Below are 20,666 nucleotides of genomic sequence, written 5' to 3' on the forward strand. Positions count from 1 at the left end.
ATGTCCAGGCCCGTGATGCAGCACTGGCTGGTGGCTCCTCACACTGGGAAAGGAGGGGTGAAATTCCAGCTCCTGATGCTGTGAGTGCTGGGAGAACAGGCGGCGGTGGTTGCAGACCCCCGGGATGGCCCTGCCTGCATAGAGGGAACCCCGAGCAGGCACCAGGAACTCATCACTCCCTCCAGCTTCATGGTTCAATGCTGGGTGCCTCCTCTGGACCTCTGACAGCCACGCCTAGTACTGCTCACATGTTCCTTGGGGCAGCCCATGGTAAGCATCCTACCTATGCCTCTACGGGAGGCAGAGGAGCACCTGTCTGTGGTCTGGACACCAGAGTGGTCTTTCCCCAGAGTCAGCTGGGTAGGGGTCTTGGGCGAGATGGAGACCTAACATCCACAGAGTACCAACCCTGCTCTGGGCATGGCAGTAAGCGCCTTGTGTCATGCGGTTGCCTGTCGTGCAGGTTAGCCGAGACTCTGACAGCAGCTTTACTCGTACCCCAGGAAGGATGCTTTCCCCCCAGCATCCTTTTCCCGGGAGGTCGGCTTTGGATAGAAGATGAGCTAAAGACCCATGTGACGTACTTACACCAAAGCTATGAGAAGAGAGTTTTGTGTCTGGGTTGGGTTCCATTCTCAGGCATCTGAAGCCATCTCCCTCTTATTTTTGGAAGAGGAAAACCTGTTGACTGCAACTGGCCTCAGGCTGGGACTTTTTTGTGGGAGAGGGATGGTGTGGTGTTGGGTTAAGAGGGAGGGACCCGGGAGGGGACATGGAGAAGGAAAATGAGGGAGCGTGACCAGAAAGGAGGGATTCCTGGATGCACGTGTGAGGCAAACTCTGGACGAACACCAACACAATAAGAAACATTTACAAACAGACCCCAGACCCCCTCTTGACTCTGGCAGCAAGATTTCTTTCTGGTAATGAACCAGTGGTACAGGGCTCCACCCACATTAGAGATGGGATCTGAGGCTCAGGGGCGAAGTCTGTGCCCAAAGGTTCACCAGCCCAGGGACTGGTCACATCCTGTCCTTTCCCAGCCAGTGAGTCCTTGAGAGGTGGCTGAGCATCCTGAAGATGAGGTTTAACAGCAAATGGGAGTTTGTGGCAGGTAAAGAGACAAGGTTTCAAGCCCCAAGGAGCTTTCTGTCCAAAAGGGGAGACGTGATGAGCTGGCAAGGAATCCCTTCCTATAAGAATAATAATTTAACTGATACTTTAATGTGCTCAGCTCTGTTCTACGTGCGTCACACACTTTTCACTCATTCAATACTCACAACAGTGCTATGGAGTTGGGACTGTCACTATCCCCATGTTAAAGATGAGGGAATCATATGAAGAGGTTAATGTGGACAAGCTACATACTTTGTTAAAAGACAGGGCTGGGATTCTGAGACTGATGATGTCAGAGAGGGAGTGAGAATGAAGGAAAATAAAGATTCCCCCAGCATCAGAACAGACATAGCTCTGCAAGGCAAAGGCGCTTCCATCGCCTCCCAAAATAATTATATTTAGAGAGGCTTTACAGTCAATACATCTGGTTCTCAAAAGATAAGAATGTGCCCCATTTTGCAAATGAGAAAACTGAGTGTTGGGGGAATAATACAACTTGGAAACACTCACATATCTAGCAGTTGGCAAAGTCACTATTTGAACTCAGATCTGTCTGATTTGCAGCTTGTTTTTGTTTTTTGTTTTTCTTTTTTTCCCACCTCTCCAACTATTAGAGAATAAAGGAACACCCTTAACCCTGCTGGGGGTCCATGATGTCTTGTTGCTGGGAGATTTCTATAGTTCGGAGCATTTAATCCCACAAATGGGCCAGGTAAGATTTCTCAAGAGTTGAGGTCTAATCATGATGACCGTCCAGAAGCTGGTAGATGGTTAACAGCTGTTTCTGTGGTGTTAGTGCTAAAGGGGGTCATAAGACCACTGAAGAGCCTAGTCCAAGCTGCCAGCTCCAAGGTCCTTCCCATGCTCCCCAGAAGCTAAAGAAATGCTGAGGTTTTTAAGGCCCGGATGTGAGGACTAGCCTGCTTCATACCAGTTGTTCCAGCCATAGTACCACTAGCAAGATCACCTTTCAACCATACGGAATGTTTAAGACTCCATGAGAGTCATTCTGAGATTAGTTCATTTGTTTTTTTAGTCCAAATGGGCCAGGTGGAGTCCTAGGAATTTGCAGTGATCAGGGTTTAAATTGTCTACTGAGAAGATCACAAGAGGACAGGCGGCTATCAAAGATGCTGAATATAAGTCATCACCCTCTTGCTAACTGAGTCATCTGTCAGGTTAGTGTGGATTTTTGCAAGTCAAGGTGCCCAGCTCTTCGAGGCAGAAGGACCCAAAATAATCTGGGCTGGAGGCACCGAAGTACAATTTTGGAGTGAGTGGCACTTTGGAAGCATTGAGGGTCAAAACTGGCAAAACTAAAATGGTCAGAAACCCCAAAGGTTAAAGTCAGATACACACTGAAAGTAAACAGCGGGAAAAAGATAGGAAGCCATCTAGAGGACCAGGCAATCGTCATGCTCTCTGATAAGATTAGACTCACAAGTGTTTAGCAGAAAATCCCGATTAACTAATAGGAGTTATGGGAGTCACAGAAACCAGAGAAAGTGGACAAAGCGGGGTTTGATGGTACAGCCAACCTGGTCCATAGTAATCTTGAGGACTAAGTTGGGGTCAGTTCTAGCTGCAATGACAGGCAAGCCCCCCGACATTAACATCTTAACACAATGAAAGCTGTTTCCCCTGGTCATTTGACAGTCCAGTCTAAGTGTTCCTGATTTGCAGGCATCTTTTCTCTATGTGGGTCCAGGGTATTGCAGGCTCTGTGTGTGCTAAGTCACTTCCGTCGTGTCTGACTGTGCAACCCCATGGACTGTAGCCCACAGCTTCCTGTTGCCGTGCCCTCCTCCAGGGGATCTTCCCGACCCAGGGATCAAGCCTGCGTCTCTTACATCTGCGTTGGCAGCAGGTTCTTTACCACCTGGGAAGCCCCACTGAGGGCTCTAGTATTTGCTAACTAAACCTATTTAAGAAGTGTATCCAAGGAGTCAGGTACACAGGCGGCTTCCGTCCTGCGGTCCTGCCCTTTCCTAAAGCCTCAGAATCCTGCACACATGGCCAGAGATGGAGAAAGAGGTCCTGTGATAGGGTTGTGAGAAACAAAGGAGTTGACGTATGTAAAATGCTTAGAAGAGTGCCTGGGTCAAACTGAATGAGCGAGCTGGAGGAAGAGGAAGTCAGGAGGGGGAAAAAGGTTCCTTGAAGCAGAAGGTTCTCCAAAGCATAAAATTCTCAGAAGTTTCTGCTTACTTCCCACTGGTCAAAACTTAGTCACATGGTCACAAAGCTGCAAGGGAAGCTAGGAAATGTATTTTTTTATTCCAGAGACTCATATGACTGGCTAAAAACCAGGGGTTTATTGCTATGGAAGAAAAGGAGAATGGATATTAGGGGACAACTAATAGTTTCTGCCACACTCACTAACAGTCTGGACAAAATTCATTGTTCATGAACTAAGTTCCCAGGCAGTGGGGCAGAAACCCCTGGTTTGAAAGACACAAGGGCAACCAGAGACAAAGCCCCCAGCCGGGATGGTGGAGTGAGCATCAGTTTGTGGTCTCAGCCTTACTCACAGGCACACTGGCTTCATCACTGTCCCCCTGAGTTAATCGTCAGAGGAACTGGGTCCCCTCCATCAGGGGTATGTGGGAACCCCACCACCTCCAGGACTGAGGCTAACTCAGCTGGGATGGCCCTACACTGTACAGCGATCCACCTGAACACTCCCTCCTGAAGGGTCTCCTTGACCCTTCAGCCCCTGAGAACGCCAGGTTCCTGACTGCTGCTTGGGACCCCACCCTAGGTCCCATTGGTGCCTGAGTGCCCAGGCTGCATCCAGGCTCCCCTCACTCATGAACCTGGTGTTACAGGTTGAACTGCTTTCTCTCCAAATTTGAATGTTGAGGTCCTAACCCCAGTGCCTGGGAAAATGGCTTTATTTATTATTTTTGGAATTCCTGTCTTTGCAGATGTAATTACTTAAGAGGAGGTAAGATTGAGCAGGATAGGCTCCTAAAATCTGATGTATTTATAGAAGGGGAAAATCTGTGAATGGACACACACACACACAGAGGAAAAACGCCACGTGAACATAAAGGCAGAAATGGGCGGATGTGTCTCCAAGCCAAGGGATGCTGAAGACTGCCAGTAAACTCTCAGAAGCTGGGGGAAAGGCCTGGACAGACTCTCCGTCTTAGCCCTCAGAAGGAGCTGACCCTGCCGACATCTTGGTCTTGTTCTTCTAGCTTCCAGAAACTTGAGATCATAACTGCCTGTTGCTTAAACCCGCCAGTCCGGATACTTGTTGTGAGCAAACAAATACACCTGCTCTCACCCCAGCTCACTGTCAGAGCTTGAGCCAGGCCTTGCTCCAACCCTCCGGACCAGGCCCCCCCTGCTGGTCCCAGCCTCGGTTTCCCCATCCAGCCGCACCCCCCAACCCGCCATCTGCGCGCCCCCTGCTGCCCAGGTCTCTGCCCCTGAAACTCCAGGCGCTGCTGCCAACACTGCTGCTGCTGATCTCAGGATTCGAGGAACCCACGTGCCCATTAAGACTCCTCCTCTCATGAAACAGGGACAGCCGGAGAGAGAACTCTCCTCCCCTTAGGTTTTATTTGTGCAACAAAATGAAAAAGAGTTGAGTATCTTCCGGATAATCTGATTAACGCTGGCAGTTACATTGAATAATTAGGCGGGACGTTTCCTGCGTGGGGTGGGGGTGGAGTGTTTACTGGAAACAGAGTAAGGGGTGGTTTGTCCGTCCTCATCTTGAGGACACATGGATGTGGCTGTCACCCAGGTAAGCCAGAACTTCCAAGGCGTCTGGGCCATCAGTGCATGAAGCTTCAGTTGCTACTTACAAAGTCATTTCTGAGAACAGAAATCAGTGAATTTCCTGAGGGAGACACTCAGGAAACAAGTGGAATGAAAGGTAGACCGTCTCCAAAAGGGTGTCCCCATCACTGGGAAGCTCCCAGGCCATCCACACAGAGAGGCAACCACCAGGTCCCAGCTTCCCGGGGCAGCCTTGACTTCAAAGAGCCACCTCCCTGAATAACCTAGGAAGGCTCATACCTCATGTTTTGATTCGGGGTTCAGAAAATATGGCTGCCATAGAACCAAGACTCAAGGAGGAGTTTGGGGAGGAGCTTCCCAGAGGGCACAGTGGTGGGTGGGGTACGAAGGGTGCTCCCAAAGACCTGAGGAAGGCTCACAACCCAGGGGAAAGCCAGGCCTGGGGCAGGCAGCCATCCCAAAGGCCCCCTGAGCACAGGCCATCGGGTCTCCTCCTCCAAGCTGCCGGGCAAGTGCCGTACGGTTAGAATGAACCTTGAAGTGGGAGAGAAGTCCTGAACTGTTAACCTGAAAGGTCATCCAGAGGTCAGCCGTCCGTCCCAGCTGTCTGCTCCATACACGGTTGAGCGTCGGCTCTGGAAATAGCACCCCAGGTCTCTGGCATGTCAGTATCCAGCTCCAGGGAGAGTGAGGGGCACAGGCCATGTGGGGGGCTGGCCCAGAGGCTGAGAGCTGGCAACAGAGCCCCACCGGTGCAGTGTCTTCCTTCTGGCCCGGCTCCTGCTCTGGGGAGCCATGAGTGGCTTTCTCCTCTGACTGACGCCTGCCTCTCCCTGGCAGGCCCCAGCCTGTGTGCTCCATGACCCCAGGCCCTAAGTTTCACAGGTCCAGTGTTCAGGGCAGGATGTGGTCCTCGGGGCCTGGAAGTCACGCCTGGCCCTTGGGCACTGCCCCCACAGGAGGACAGGAGAGGATAGACCCTCCCCTCGGCACTGATCACAGGGAAGAACAAGGACTCCTGCCTCATTTCAGAGGAAGTGTGACCAGGAACAAGGGGTGGGGCGGGGGCATCCAGTCCGTGTTGGATCAAAGTTTGGTTTTTGTTTTTTGTTTTTAATTTTCAGATGAATAATTCAGTGGCTATGCCAAGGTTGAAATATTTTTCTGTTTTCAGCAAGATGTGAGAAAAGGAAATGAATTTTAATGAAATGTTTTGGTTTACTTTATCGGAGGCTTCCAGTATCGTGGGATTCCCACGCCCTAAACAGATGTCAGCTGTTTCATCCTCTCGGCTGCAAAAGGCAGAAGGGAGCCGTGCGACTGCCCTGCTCAGCCCTCTTACGCCCCCATTTCCCAGACGGGAAGAGCTACCTGCAAACATCAGGCTGGTAGAACTTTGAAGCGATGCAAACTTCAGAAAACTAAAATTGCAAGTGGTGATTACAATGTGTTCACTGAAATAAACCAGTTGGTCTCCACGGGTGGGAGGCAGACACCTGCCCTACGTTCCTTGGGCCTCGCACCCCTATCCCATCAAGGGGGGCAGGCCTTGGCAGACGCCCAAGCTCTCTGAGCTGACTGCTCCCAGGAAGGACTTAAGCATCAGATGATTCTGAAAACAGAACTTAAGGGGAGGAGGAGAGATGTGGCAAGATCTCTGTGGAGAAAGCAGAGCCGTTAAGTGGAAGTGATATCACAGACAGAGGGGAATATGCCAAAGCATGAGCTAACTTATCGCTGCGGGCTCAGGACGTGTCTGTAGTAGAAGTTTCTGAACTAAGTCAGCAAGCAACAGACCACATGGGCTTTCTTAAATATTGATGAAAGTGAAGTCGCTCAGTCGTGTCCGACTCTTTGCGACCCCATGGACTGTAGCCTATCAGGCTCCTCCGTCCATGGGATTTTCCAGGCAAGAGTGCTGGATTGGATTGCCATTTCCTTCTCCAGGGGATCTTCCCGACCCAGGAATCGAACCCTGGTCTCCCGCATTGCAGGCAGACGCTTTACCATCTGAGCCACTAGGGAAGCTGGTTAGGTTTAGATTAGATTCCTCCTAATTCAAGAAAAAGCCTGCCTAAAATGAGTTGTCATCTATAGGTCAATCAAAGAAGGACCGTAAAGCCCTGAGCACTGGGCTAGTTGGGGTGATGGAGAGGTAGGGTAACCAGATTCTGCCTGCAAGGGCTTACAAAAACTTGCTTGTCCAGGCAATGACGGTGCACAAAAAAACAAAGAAAACCCAGAGTCTGTGATCAAGCTCTCCTTGCCTGGATTCTCAGCTGCCACTATCCCTGAGGTGTCACCTTGTCAAAAGACCCAAGTGGATATCTAAAAAGAGAAAAAGAAAAGTAGTTGCTGGAAAAAAAAATAGTCATAAAAGATTTCTGCCATCAAAGGAATCTCATAATAATTTTTTTTCCACACACTTCTCCATTTAAGGTTTCCCAATCACATTTGACTTGTCTGTCATCTTTGCTCTGGTAAGAAAAGAGGAAATGTCTTCATCATGGTCTAACTGGTGATTTAGAGGCGGGCACTGAAATTCACAATGCCAGCTCCTCAGGAGAATCTGTGCTCTGTCCTGATTCATGGGAAGGGGGTGTGCAGCAGAGAGGGGAGGGTGTCTAGCAGGCAGAAAACATGAAACACATAGTGAAAGCCAAGCAGGAGACTCTCCTTTTCTTATTTTCTTTCCCCAGGTCTGATCCCCTAAGAGAGGAAAGTTCCTAAGCCTTCCTAGTGAAAGGTTACTGTGTTAACCATTAATATTATACTTTCCCCAAAGTGGTTAATGGAGGGACCGATGCTGTTGATTAACTTGCTATTTCTTCTCTGCCTTGGGCCTCAAGTCCAAAATCCTTTGGATACTGTCTGTATGCTGAGTTGGTCCTGAAAACACACTGCCTGGGTCCTTTCTCCATCCACTGTGCTCAATGTAGTTAACCCACATTACAGAGTGGCCAGCAGTGGCAAAACAGAGGCAAAGCCTGGCAAAACTTCCCTCTCAAAGCGGAGAGCATCTTAGAGAGGATGCCAGGAGCACAGCAAGCACAATGTCTGTGTCCCCAGGCTTTGCAGATACCAATATCCCTGAATATGGTAAATTGGTGAATGGAGGGGTTGAGGGGGACCTCTGTAGACCTGTCCTAAATGATTTGGTTTGGAAAAGAGGCTCACCAGAGCAGATGGAGAGCACCGGTGTATAGACAGCTGCAAAAAGGGATGAATGAATCAAGCAAAACCAGTAGAATTTAATAGAAGCCTGAAAAAGATAGCTACTTCTTTTTTTTTTTTCACTTGTCAAACTGATGAATTTTTATTTTTATTTTTTCTGTGAATTCTCATTTGTCTTTTTTTTGTTGTTGTTGTTCTGAAAAAGATAGCTATCCTGCTATCAGACAGGTTGGTTCTAACATTTATGCAGGAAAAGCAAACTAGCAAAACTGGACAGGAAAATTGCCAAAAAGAAATGCAGGGAGAAGGAACTAGTCCTCTAGATAGAGCATACCGCAAAGTCTCAATAGTTAAAATAGTATGCAAATGACCAGAGTCAGACATGCCAGAAGAATAATAGACTCAGAGACATATACACATTTCATTTCTGATAACAGGGGCATCTCATTTCAGCAGAGGTAAATGGTATCACTTTAATAACTGGTCTTGGACAAATGGATAAACGTTTAAAAAGATATTCCTGGACCCATACTTCACATTGTACATGAGGATAATCTCCAAAAGGTTCAAAATTTAGGTGTGAAAATGAGATAATAAAAGCATAAGAAAAAAGCATGAACAAATTTCTTTAGAATCTTGAAGTAGAAAAGGCTTGCCTATGATAGAAAGAACCAAAGTCATTAAAAAAATTATTATATACAACAAAACATTTCTAGAGAGGAAAAAATGGCGTAGCAAAGAGAAAAGACAAATAACAAATGGGAAAAATATTTGCAACTCATACCTCCCTAAAATACAGAGCTGTTAGAAATTGAGACTGTGAAAAAATAAATACCTTATGGAAAATGGGCAAAGGATTTGAAATAGAGCTCACCAAAACAAACAAAAATGGCTCTTAAATTTATGAAAAATGTCCAGTGAAGGAAAGGCAAATTAAAACTACGGTGACACCACTTTTCACCCATCAGTTGGAAAAACCCAAAAGTTTGAGGACACAGGTTGCTGATGACTCTTCGGGCAAACACAGCTTGTGGAAATAACAAAATGACTCGTCTCTCCTGGAGGGCCATTTGGTGCTCAAAATCTATCAGAAGGACGAACGTGCCTTCACCCAGCACTCCCACCTCTGGGAATTTCAGCACACTGCCACTTGTGCAAAGTTATACATGAACAAGATGTCTCATGGTAGCATCATTTGCAAAGGGGGTGGGGGGCGGGGGTGCGGGTGGACAGAATTAGAAACATCTCAGGCGTCCATCAAGAGGGAAGTGGTTAGATAAACCAGTTTCATGGGACCATCATGCAACTGTTTTTAAACAATGAGGGGCTCTTTATATTTTAGAAGGAAAAATGCTTTGTAACATAGTAAGTGGGGAAAGCAAATTTTAGAATAACATGCTACCTTTCCTGAAAGAAGGAGGTAAGTAATTAAGGATGTGTATCCATATTGGCATGTATTTGCATAAACAACATTGGAAGATTACTTGGGAAACTAATAAATGTGTTTATGGAGTAGAATTGTCAGAGCAGGGAGGACAGAGCCTTTTAGTCTGGGTCCAGCCCCTCAAATGAGGGCTGTCCAAAACTTTCCCAGGGAAACCAAGTAGCGATATTAAATAAAAGCATTTTTAAGGTAATAGGAAGAAATTCAAATGAGAAAAAACTTGCTCTGTATCTCCACCTAGCCCAGTTCCTTAGTTTGAGGTGCCATCCTCCATTCTGTCAAATCTCAGTAAGAAATTCCAATTCTGTAGTTAGTGTTTCCTGAGAATGTCGGTTGGAGAAGGCAATGGCACCCCACTCCAGTACTGTTGCCCGGAAAATCCCATGGATGGAGGAGCCTGGTAGGCTGCAGTCCATGGGGTCTCTAAGAGTTGGACACGACTGAGCGACTTCACTTTCACTTTCCACTTTCATGCATTGGAGAAGGAAATGGCAACCCACTCCAGTGTTCTTGCCTGGAGAATCCCATGGACGGAGAAGCCTGGTAGGCTGCAGTCCACGGGGTCGCACAGAGTCGGACACGACTGAAGCAACTTAGCAGCAGCAGAGAATGTAAGTTACTGCTGATTTCCAAGTTTATTTCCAAGTTCACTTATTTGCTTAGTATAAAAGTTCAGATTGCTACAAAATACAGTGAGAATACACCATGACCGTAGGAATACACACATATATGTCTCTTTTATGCCTGGCTTTATGTTACAAATATTTAAAATAAGGCAACCTTTATGATGTTTTAAAAGGGTGTGAGAGTTGAAGTCGCTTGTCTGCTCACTCAGCATTTTCGGGGCATGTATTGGGTGGGAGTTCCTATGTGAGACCTGCAGGTCCCTCTGCTCTAGAGGAGAAGGTCCTCCGGGGGGCTGCATGGCCAGCCCCGCACCCTCTGTGTTGACAGCACATGCCCCTCATGAGTGCCTTGACTGTGTGTTGTCCCTCTACCGGACGCTGTCCATACAGCCGTCTGCCAGAAATCCTCTTGCCCCAACTACTCAACAAAGTGACTTGTACTCATCCATCAGGATCACAACCCAAGAGCTGACCACACAAAGCAGAGCCGTAGCTGCCAGGAGCTGGGAGGTGGGGGACCAGGGGTGACTGCTCATGGCACAGGGTGCCTTTTAGGGTTAATGAAACAGTTCTGAAATGAGGGGGCATGGTTGCAAAACTTCGTGAAAATACTAAGCCACTGAAATGTACACTTTAATGGGTCAATCTTATGGCATGTGAATTATATTCAATATTTTTTTTTTAAAAGAGCGTTCTTCAAGGAAGTCTTCCTGGTTACAGTCAGACACCTACTGCCTCAGAGGACCCTCTGATGCCTGTTGACAGGTATCACAATTAAAAAGAGTAATTGTGTCACTGTTTATTAAATGCAATGGTTTACTTGAGGGCAAGGTAGTTGGAGGGGTCCATTGTCTATGAAAGTGAAAGTCACTCAGTCGAGTCCAACTCTGTGACCCCATGGACCATAGCCCAACAGGCTCCTCTGTCCATGAAATTCTCTAAGCAAGAATACTGGAGTGGGTTGCCATTACCCTCTCCAGGGGATCTTCCCAACCCAGGGATCAAAACTGGGTCTGCTACATTGCAGGTGGATTCTTTACCTTCTGAGCCACCAGGGAAGCCCCACACTGTCTACAGAGAACTCAAAAGCGATAATAACACCAACTAAAAGTTAATCTCTTTATTATGCCATATCCTGGCAGTTCTAAATAATGTCAATGATAAAATACATTCCCCTCAAAAAGTTTTTTTGGTCTAAGTTCTAAACAATCAGAGATTACTATTGAGTTTAAGTGATATATGTGTAAGCTTCAAATGAACACATTCTTATTAACTTATCCTTTAGTAAACATTGTATTCTATGAGGAAGTCAATTCAGAGAATAGCCAATTACAGCCAGTTCCCCACAGGTGAACCCAGCTACAGGGCTTCCTTTTGAGATAAATTTTTCACTGTAATAGTTCCAAGTGGCTCAGCTGGTGTTTCCAGCCCTGTGTTACAACAAATACCTATCTTTAAACTGTAAATTAAAAGCAAACACAGATAGCACACTGATTACAAAGACAGAAACAGAACTTGCAGTACTTCAATTCCATTGAAGTTTTTATTTGTGTTTTAAGATTTCAAACAATGAAACAAAGTGAAAAGTGCAAGGTGCAATATTTTCATTTGGTGAGTACAAACTTTAGTTCATACACGAAACACTGTACTGAATTTGACACAGAGATGGTTTCTTCATTTCTAATTGTTGTTTGTTTTAAATGAAAGAACAGATCAAGAAAATTAAATGGTGAGAAGTGCTGCCATACAGTAGTTACCTAAATCATATCTTTTACAGACATTATGGTTTTATTAAAATTCACTTATTAGTTACAAAGCAATTATTTACATAAAATAATATTAGAGTCTATAACCAAAGAATCAAAGTTTAATCTCAAGATATAAAAACTAAAGGAGAACCATATTTTTCCTTTTTGCCCAATATCTACTTTATTTTTATTCTTCTGTACTGGCAAGATTATGTAAACAAATACTAAATACAAGAAAATCTTCAGCGTTTGTACTTCTTTGCTGGCCATTTTGTTATTCACCTGATTCTGTGATTACTGCTGAAAGTAATTTAGTCATAGAGAGGAGGGAATTACTTTTTAATATTCCTCACTCTGATTAAATAATGATATTCATGAAGGATGTGTTAATGAGCTACACGTTTTTGCACTATATTCCTAAATATTCTGAATGTATGTCAAACTTATAATAAGGATACATATTTCTGAAGAATATTCATTTTCATTTAAAATACATAGGAAAAATATTCTTCAATGCTGGGCTGTGGTAAATTGCTAAATTTGTGAATCAACTCTTCAGTGACTTGGGCACTCAGGGAGTTATCTTCACTCCTATGAGATGGACAGTGTCATCTCCACTTATCTCCATGGGAAAACTGAGATGTAGAGAATGTGAAAGGATTCATCTGCAGTCAGAGCACCAGTAAGGGGAGGGGGGATCTGCCTCGGAAGCTTCTAATGGGACAACTCACTCTCTCAGCCATGATAACATACTGCTTCTTTGCACACTTACTGTTAAAACTAAAGTTATCCAGGAAATGCCATCCAATTGCACTTTCACTAGAAATGCTGCCCAAGTGAAGATGAATGGCCAAGTGGGGATACAGAACTCTGACCTACACATCTGTGAGTCAAACTCACACCACACTGCATTGCCAAGGATTAGGGATGATAAGCAGGCAACACCGAAAATGGCAAAGACCTGCTTCCAGGACAGTTCATTGGGTCTATCCTCCCCGAGGCTTGGTCCTGGGCCACGCCACGTCATTTCTGCTTCAGGGTCGTGGTATCCACTGTTGTTTCGCTTGGCTCCCCACCCTCTACTCTTGAAATAACTCTCAGGCTACCTCCTCTAAGAAGCCCTTCCTAACTATCATATCCAAAGTTACTCTTTCCAACAACTAACCAATCACTAACCACTGCCCCATTTCATTTATTTTATAGCACCAATTTTCTTCATCATCTATATCTATCTATTTACCTATCCTCTCTCTGATTTCTTTCTTCTCTTCCTTCCTTCCCTTTTCATATCACTGCCAGGCATACAATAGGTCTCAGTTCAGTTCAGTTCAGTTCAGTCGCTCAGTCGTGTCCAACTCTTTGTGTCCCCACGGACTGCAGCATTCCAGGCTTCCCTGTCCATCTCCAACTCCCAGAGCTTGCACAAACTCATGTCCATCGAGTCACTGATGCCATCCAACCATCTCATCCTCTGTTGTCCCCTTCTCCTCCTGCCTTCAATCTTTTCCAGCATCAGGGTCTTTTCCAATGATTCAGTTCTTCATATCAGGTGGCCAAAGTATTGGAGTTTCAGCTTCAGCATCAATCCTTCCAATGAATATTCAAGACTGATTTCCTTTAGGATTGACTGGTTTGATCTCCTTGCAGTCCAAGGGACTCTCAAGAATCTTCTCCAATACCACAGTTCAAAAGCATCAGTTCTTCAGTGCTCAGCTTTCTTTATAGTCCAACTCTCACGTCCATACATGACTACTGGAAAAACCATACCTTTGACTAGATGGACTTTGTCGGCAAAGCAATATCTCTGCTTTTTAATATGCTAAGTTGGTCATAGCTTTTCTTCCAAGGAGCAAGCATCTTTTAATTTCTTGGCTGCAGTCACCATCTGCAATGATAATAGGTTCCTAATAACTATTGTTAAGTTATGAAAATAATGATCACATGAAAGGTTAGTAATGCTGTGTTCATAAAGATTCTGAGGTTCCACTCCAGGCTCCATGGAACAGAGCAGTGTGAGAGATGAGCCATGCCTGCCTGCATAGGATGTAGGAAGGGGTGGCACCTGTATGTGTGAGCCCTTAGGCTGCCACAGCATTCAAAACAAAGGGATTGGTTCAGGTTCTCCCCTTGTCAACACCCATCGGTCCACTAGAACATTCACTAGTGGGGTTCCCTCAGCTCTCTCTCTTTGGAGATGGAGAGCTAGGCCCTCAGGTGTGCACATCAGAGCTGGTCCTTGAGGAGGGAGTGAGTGTTGCTCTAGCCAGCACTACTCAGATTCAAGAGTGTGAAGGCTTTGATTTCACCATGATCCTCACCTTTATAGGAAGAGAGGTGAGAAAAGGATATTCAATGAGGTTCAAAGTTCATAACCCAAGCCTCTCCCAGCTTCCCACATCCTGAGTTTGAAAAGGAGTTCAAGAAAAGGATGCAGAAGAATTAAAAAAAAAAAAAAAACCCAGCAGCCCTAGCTGTATCTGATTCTCTCCTTCCCCTCCCAAGTCATTAACAAAGACTGACACTGTAGTCTTTATCAAAAAAATCTTGTTCCCTAAGTGGTGATACAGAATAATTATCTCAGCATGCAATCAGCATAGCGATCTTCTTCAAAGCAATTTGTGGCAAGGATATGCATTTTTAAAATAGATTAAATTTTCAAGAGCTTGCCTCTTAAACCTGGTCAGAATGTATTTACAATTCACCTGGTGAGATGATGCATATCTCCAAGCTGGAATTCTCTTTCATTAGGCCTTGCTTAATTGAATCAAGCAAAGTCATTTTGGGATTGTCCCAAAAGAAAAACCTTTTATCTCAAGGCAAATGTGTCTTAACAAGGCCCTACAGGTAAATAAAGCCAGGTTTCCACTCCTCTGAAACCTCTGCTCCTCCTTTCCAAAGCCTACTACCCGATTTCACTTGTTTTCCTTTCAAGTGAGGAAATTGCTTTTAGAGCTAACTGTTGCCAGTGAAAGCAACAAGCTGGCTCTTTTGTTTTGTTTTGCTTCCTCCCAACAGTGAAGAAACACCTTGTCTTCTTTTTCTTCTTTCCTTTCTCACAAATAAATTGTACATAATCTAGAGTATGCTTGCCATCAAGGGCGGGGTCACCGTATAAACCGGGAGTGTCATACGCAGTCCCCTTTTCCCGCTGGCTCCTCTCTAGAATTGAGATGTTCCCCATCTCCCACCCTCACCCCCGGCCTTAATCAACAGGTGATTGTTTCACAGTCTTGAGTAGACTTCAGGATCTGATAAAATCTCCATTGCACCAACGAAAGGTCAAAGACCCTGACTGCATTCCCACGAACACTGAGCGCGAAGGAGCGCAGGGCTCTGCCGCGCTGACCCGCCGTGCACTCTCCGCAGGAGGACACCTGTGTTCTCCGCATTCACGTGCTGCTCGGCCCCCTACACGAGTTTTTGGGTTTTCATTCAAACACAGATTCAGGTTCCATGGATTCTGGAGGCCTGGGTGAAGGCGAGGCTGGTCCCTGGGCCAGACTCGGGGCTGCAGAAGCTGTGAGCGGTAACCCACGTGGTCGTCGCAGCCTTTAAACCGCGTCGGGGCCCCTCAAGCTCTAGAGCAAACCCACAAACCGGCAGAGGGGCTTGCGTGGCCCGCTGCCTGCCGGCCACCCTATACACAGTTTCTCCCGGGCCCCTCTGCTCCTCGTCTAGAAGAATCCCAGCATCTGTCTAGAAGAGTGGCTTGTCCTCCCCTGGCATTTTAGCACTATGCCTCGCGAGTTTCCTTGACTCAGCACAGACGCCTCCGGTTCCACCAAAATCCGGAGGCGGCCGAAGCGGCTTTCACTCGGGTCCTCCGCCATCCAGGCGGCCGCATCCTGGAGGACTGAGCTGGTTGGCTCGCATCAGATGTCACCCGGAGGTGACTAACATCGGACGCCGATCACGAGCCTCCCGCCTCCGGGTAAACGGGCCCGCGCCGACTCCGGGCGCGTCCTCCGACGGGTCCCGCGGGCGGGCGACGCCGGCCCGCCCCCGCCGCACCCGGTGACTCGGTGCATCGCACTGTCCTCCGCGAGGGGCCGCGGTTACATAAACGCCGGAGAGCTCACCGCGCGGGGCACGCCTCCTCCTCCGGCTCCCGGCCCGGATTCGCAGGAAGGTCTGGGGGCGCCCGAGGCTTCCAGAGCACCGAAGCGCCACCCAAGAAGTTTCTCTCTCAGGCAGGCAGAAAAGACAGCCTCCATCCTGGATCGCCGAGATGCTCTCCATCCTAGCCGGCTTCGGAGAGCGATCCCCCCGCATCCGCCCGGGCGGGGGCGCGGGGCGGAGCCGGGGAGGCGGGAAGGTCTGGCTCTCTTACGCAAACTTTTAATTTGCTCTGGCTCCTGCGGCTCGGGGCCCTGCACTCAGTTTCCGACCGGCTGGATTGCGAGGCCGGGCAGGGTCCTCCTCCTCCTCCCACCTTCGCCTCGCGGCGCAAGCCGCCCCCCCCCCCCCCCCCACCGCTCCGCCTTCCCCGAGTCTACCCCAATTTCCCGCGCTTCCCAGTCCTCCCCTGCTTCACGGAGGGCACCCAGAAAGGAACTGCTATTTGAAAATGGCATTTGATTATTAAATTAACTTACGCCCGGCCTGCCAGCCCCGCCTCCAAGCCAACTCTTAGAAACAGGTAACTCAGGTGGGAAAATCAGTGGTCCTAGACCCGTGGTCCTCAAACTTCTTTGCGCCTCGCGAGTTCTTAGAAGGAGGTGGGGCGGAGGATGTTGAACTCCGAGCGCCGGAGCCCCACCCACAGAGTTCTGCTCCGTCGGTCTGGAAGGGGCCTTGGGATTTGCGTTACAACGTGGGCTTCCTTGGTGGCTCAGATAGTAAAGAATCCACCTGCGGTACTGGGAGACATGGGTTCAATCCCTGGGTTGGGAAGATCTTCTAGAGAAGGGAAGTGCTACCCACTCCGCTATTCTTGCCTGGAGAATCCCATAAACAGAGGAATCTCGCGGGCTACAGCCCTTGGGGTCACAAACAGTCCCACCGACTGAGCGCATTTCACACGTTACTAAGTTTTGCTCATGCCGTCCAGCCACTGTTATAGACGGCAATGGGACCGCAAGTCATATTTTTTCCTCCATTCAAAAAGGTTTGCCAAACAAATGAACAGGGTGAACAAGATGTCGGGAGGACCAACCTCCTCTCAAGAATGCTCTGGAATTGTAGAAGCACGCATTTACAAATAAACCTGTTCATTAGAAACCATAGTATCCATCCCTGTGCGCAGTGAAACACGTGAGCACCTCAAATTAGTAACGGACGGTGGTTCCCTCCAGGAATTTGGGAATCAAGCGTTTTACAGTAGGAGGTGACCCCAGAGACAGGCCCAAACCTCACCTAACAGGTGATAAACGAAGTTCTGCAAGGTGGATAGATTTGTGCGGAGCGCCGGGAAGGCCAGTATTCCTGTAAGCAGATGTACTATCTGGATGCATCCAAACCAGGGCTGGACCACTGGTTAGCTGCAGATCTTAATTTTCTCTCAGTTTCCCAATCTGTGAAATGGCACCAAGGTCTGTTTTGCTGCAGTGTTGTGAACGATATACAGTGTATGAAAGTCACGTGATTCAGGCTTGCCTATGCTAGTGCCAGTGCTATTAATGGCCAACCACACTATGCTATTTAGCAGGTGAGCTAGGACTCAGGGGGCTTCCCCCATGACTTAGACGGGATTTCCCTGCAATGTGGGAGACTTGAGTTCAATCCCTGGGTAGGGAAGATCGCCTGGAGAAGGGAATGGCTACCCACTCCAGTATTCTTGCCTGGAGAATCCCATGGACAGAGGAGCCTGGAAGGCTACAGTCCATGGGGTCACAAAGAGTGGGACACCACTGATGAACAGACTAGGACTCAAATCCAAGACCCCTGACTTCTAAGGCAAAACAATTTTTTCATCACCCTAGTGTGCAGGAAATATATATATTTGTTTAATATTGGCACTTATACCTCAGGCTTTTCTCTGAAAAGCTTTTCTGAACCATTTTCTCCAAATGACTCCAGAAGTGAAGTGTGTTGGACTTTCTGGTTTCTTATGAGCCTAATAGTGAACTAACAGTCACAGCCCAAGAACCAGAAGGATTCGAGATGCAACTTTAAAGCTTTTTAGAATTCCTATGTAGCCCCCGGCCCCTATTGGCCCAGGACAGATATCCCTAGAACCAATGGATCTTTGAAACTTCAATGTGAGGCTTAACGTTGTCCCCTAGAATGGGTGATTTTCCTGCCTCAAGAGCTTCCCCTGTACTTTTCAGCAAACAGGGCTGCTAGTCACACCATTGCATCTGCTTTAACCAAGCCCCACCCCCTCCCCCGCCCAGAGACTCCCTGCTGCTTGCAGAGTCACAGAAAGGAAAAGGGCTTTGGGATGGGGCGGGGCGGGGGGGGGGGGGGGGGCGGGGAACAGTCAAATAATGAGGGTGGATAATTGAAAGTATAGAATCCAACCTGGCCTAGAGCGATATCGTGAGTACTGAAGCACAAGGCGTTCACATTCCCACACGAAATGAGATGCTAAATTGCTAACAGCCTCCCTGGTGTTCGGTTCCCGCTGCAATGCCTTCCAGGATGTTCACTAGAGTTTAGGCGCATTAAAATATCACAGCATAAGCTCACACGTGAGGCATCCACTCACACTCTCGATGTTGATGCTGAAATTCTATAAGGAAGAAAAGCTTCTTTCCCACAAAATCCAACTGCAGGTCAGTATCAACCGGCAATTTTTAAAATGAGAGCACTTGACCACTGCACTTATACACCTGTAGCAGTGTCTCTAGAAACATCCCTTTCCGTTAAGAGCCCCCCTAAACGTCACACCGGATGGATGGTTACTGAAGAGAGTAGACTTGGCACATCTTCTCTTAGTCTTTTGATTCAGATTCAAAGCTTACAGCACAAACCAGGTCAAAGTAACTTTATGTTAGAATTTATTGCCATTTATTCCTTTTTATAAATTTCTATAGATTATATTTCTTATTTTTTTATGTTACTAATTAGTCTAGAGCTGCAAACACGGGTTTGTCCTGAGTACATTTTCAAATAACTTTGTAATAGGGAAATGGTTTTGTGCACGTTCTTGGAAATACTTGTGTATGTACAGAAGGGAGGGGCTGATTATTTTTCTATAAAGTAATTTATGATTTTTAATTTTCTAATGTGCCTTGGATATGTGCCAAATGATGGGAAAGAAACAGTAAACTTTATGATTCTTGGGAAAAAAAATGAGAGCACTGTTGCTGTGAGCAGCACTGTGACGTCTGAGGTTTCTTAACTGCTGGAGTGTATACAGAGTGAGTTTTGAGCTGGTGACATTAGTTCTCAGAGCTTGTCTTTTCAACAGTGTTTCTTTTTTCCCCCTTTTCCAACCTCACTCTGATTCAGCCTTCAGTTTTATTTCATAATTGCTCTTATTTTTAAATACTTTTCCCACCTCCATCTTAGATTTGCTTGGCCTTTAAGATCTTTTATTTCCACTTTGGTTCCCAAAGCTAGTAGGGTTATGAAACCATGAGTCTGGTTTTAAAATCCAACCAGGCATACTGAGATTCGTGTGCCTAATGTGTCTTCAGGTAGGTGGCGTCTGTAACTGAATAGGAATCTATTTTAAATCAGTATGGTGTCTGAATATTTATTCTGTGTTTTTGCAAGTTATTGTCAGAGAGTGGTCACTTATTTTCTCTTTTCATCTTGATATTTTCTTTCTGAGTCAGTAACAATTTTTTTTAGCATGTCCTTAGGTACTCAGATAGAAAGATTTGGACTTATCTAACCATTAACAAATTCAAAGGCACAGCTTGTGTTTCTTAATATTGCAAGTGAAGTTTTGACCGTTTTTGTGACAATTATTGATGTATGTAATATATCCAGACCTGTTGTTTACAGATCTATCCAGAGAGGTGGTGTTGATATAAAATTGAAATAACCGCCCACCTGGCTCCCTTTCAAAGCTGTATCATGATTGTTTCTTGAGTGTTAATCACTTGGGTGTTAAATAATTTCTCATCCAGCAAGCACACTGACACCCTACTCTGCCAGACCTAGTACTCCTTCAGGAATCGAGGGATGGTGTCAAAATATGAACAGATTTAATCTATAACAATGCCATGATGGGAAACAGTGCCAGGGGCTATGGAGGCCTGAGGAGGGGCATCCAAGCTGCCTTTGGGAGGTCAGGGTAGCTTCCGAGAGTAGGCGGCACCTCCACTGAGTGTTAGAGGAAAAACAAGAACTTGATGGACAGTAAAGTGGGTCAGTCAGTTAAGTTGGAGCTTGAAAGCATTTTTTTTATATAAGTTAATATCTTGCTACTGCTGCTGCTGCTAAGTCGCTTCAGTTGTGTCCGACTCTGTGCGAACCCAGAGACAGAAGCCCACCAGGCTCCCCCATCCCTGGGATTCTCCAGGCAAGAACACTGGAGTGGGTTGCCATTTCCTTCTCCAATGCATGAAAGTGAAGTTGCTCAGTCGTGTCCAACTCTTAGCGACCCCATGGACTGAAGCCCACCAGGCTTCTCCGTCCATGTGATTTTCCAGGCAAGAGTACTGGAGTGGGGTGCCATTGCCTTCTTATTTGTCTACAAATAAACAAGATCCCCCTTCCCTCAAAATAGTGGCCAAAACAGGAGGAAGTTAGTTTCTCTCACACATAAACAAAGTTCACCTGTGATATGGAGGCTCAATGGTATTCTTAATCCAAGCCCCTTCTATCTTACTGCACTGCCACGCATGATCTCTTGGCCCAAGATGACTGCAGGAGCTCCAGTCATGACAGCTTCATTCTAGATCAAATAAA

At 46.7% G+C, this 20,666-nt stretch overlaps 1 long non-coding RNA gene across 1 annotated transcript; it reads right to left on the minus strand.

Moving 5' to 3' along the window:
• Window positions 1-11,637: 11,637 nt before the first annotated feature.
• Window positions 11,638-16,570, minus strand: LOC139178161 (uncharacterized). The gene is made up of 2 exons (XR_011562546.1): window positions 16,457-16,570; window positions 11,638-13,746 (listed from the first exon to the last, which is right to left on the minus strand). It is a non-coding gene; the product is annotated as an uncharacterized lncRNA (long non-coding RNA).
• Between the last annotated feature and the right edge of the window lie 4,096 nt (window positions 16,571-20,666).

Source organism: Bos indicus, chromosome 21 (genome assembly GCF_029378745.1).
Source record: "Bos indicus isolate NIAB-ARS_2022 breed Sahiwal x Tharparkar chromosome 21, NIAB-ARS_B.indTharparkar_mat_pri_1.0, whole genome shotgun sequence".
NCBI lineage: Eukaryota > Metazoa > Chordata > Mammalia > Artiodactyla > Bovidae > Bos > Bos indicus.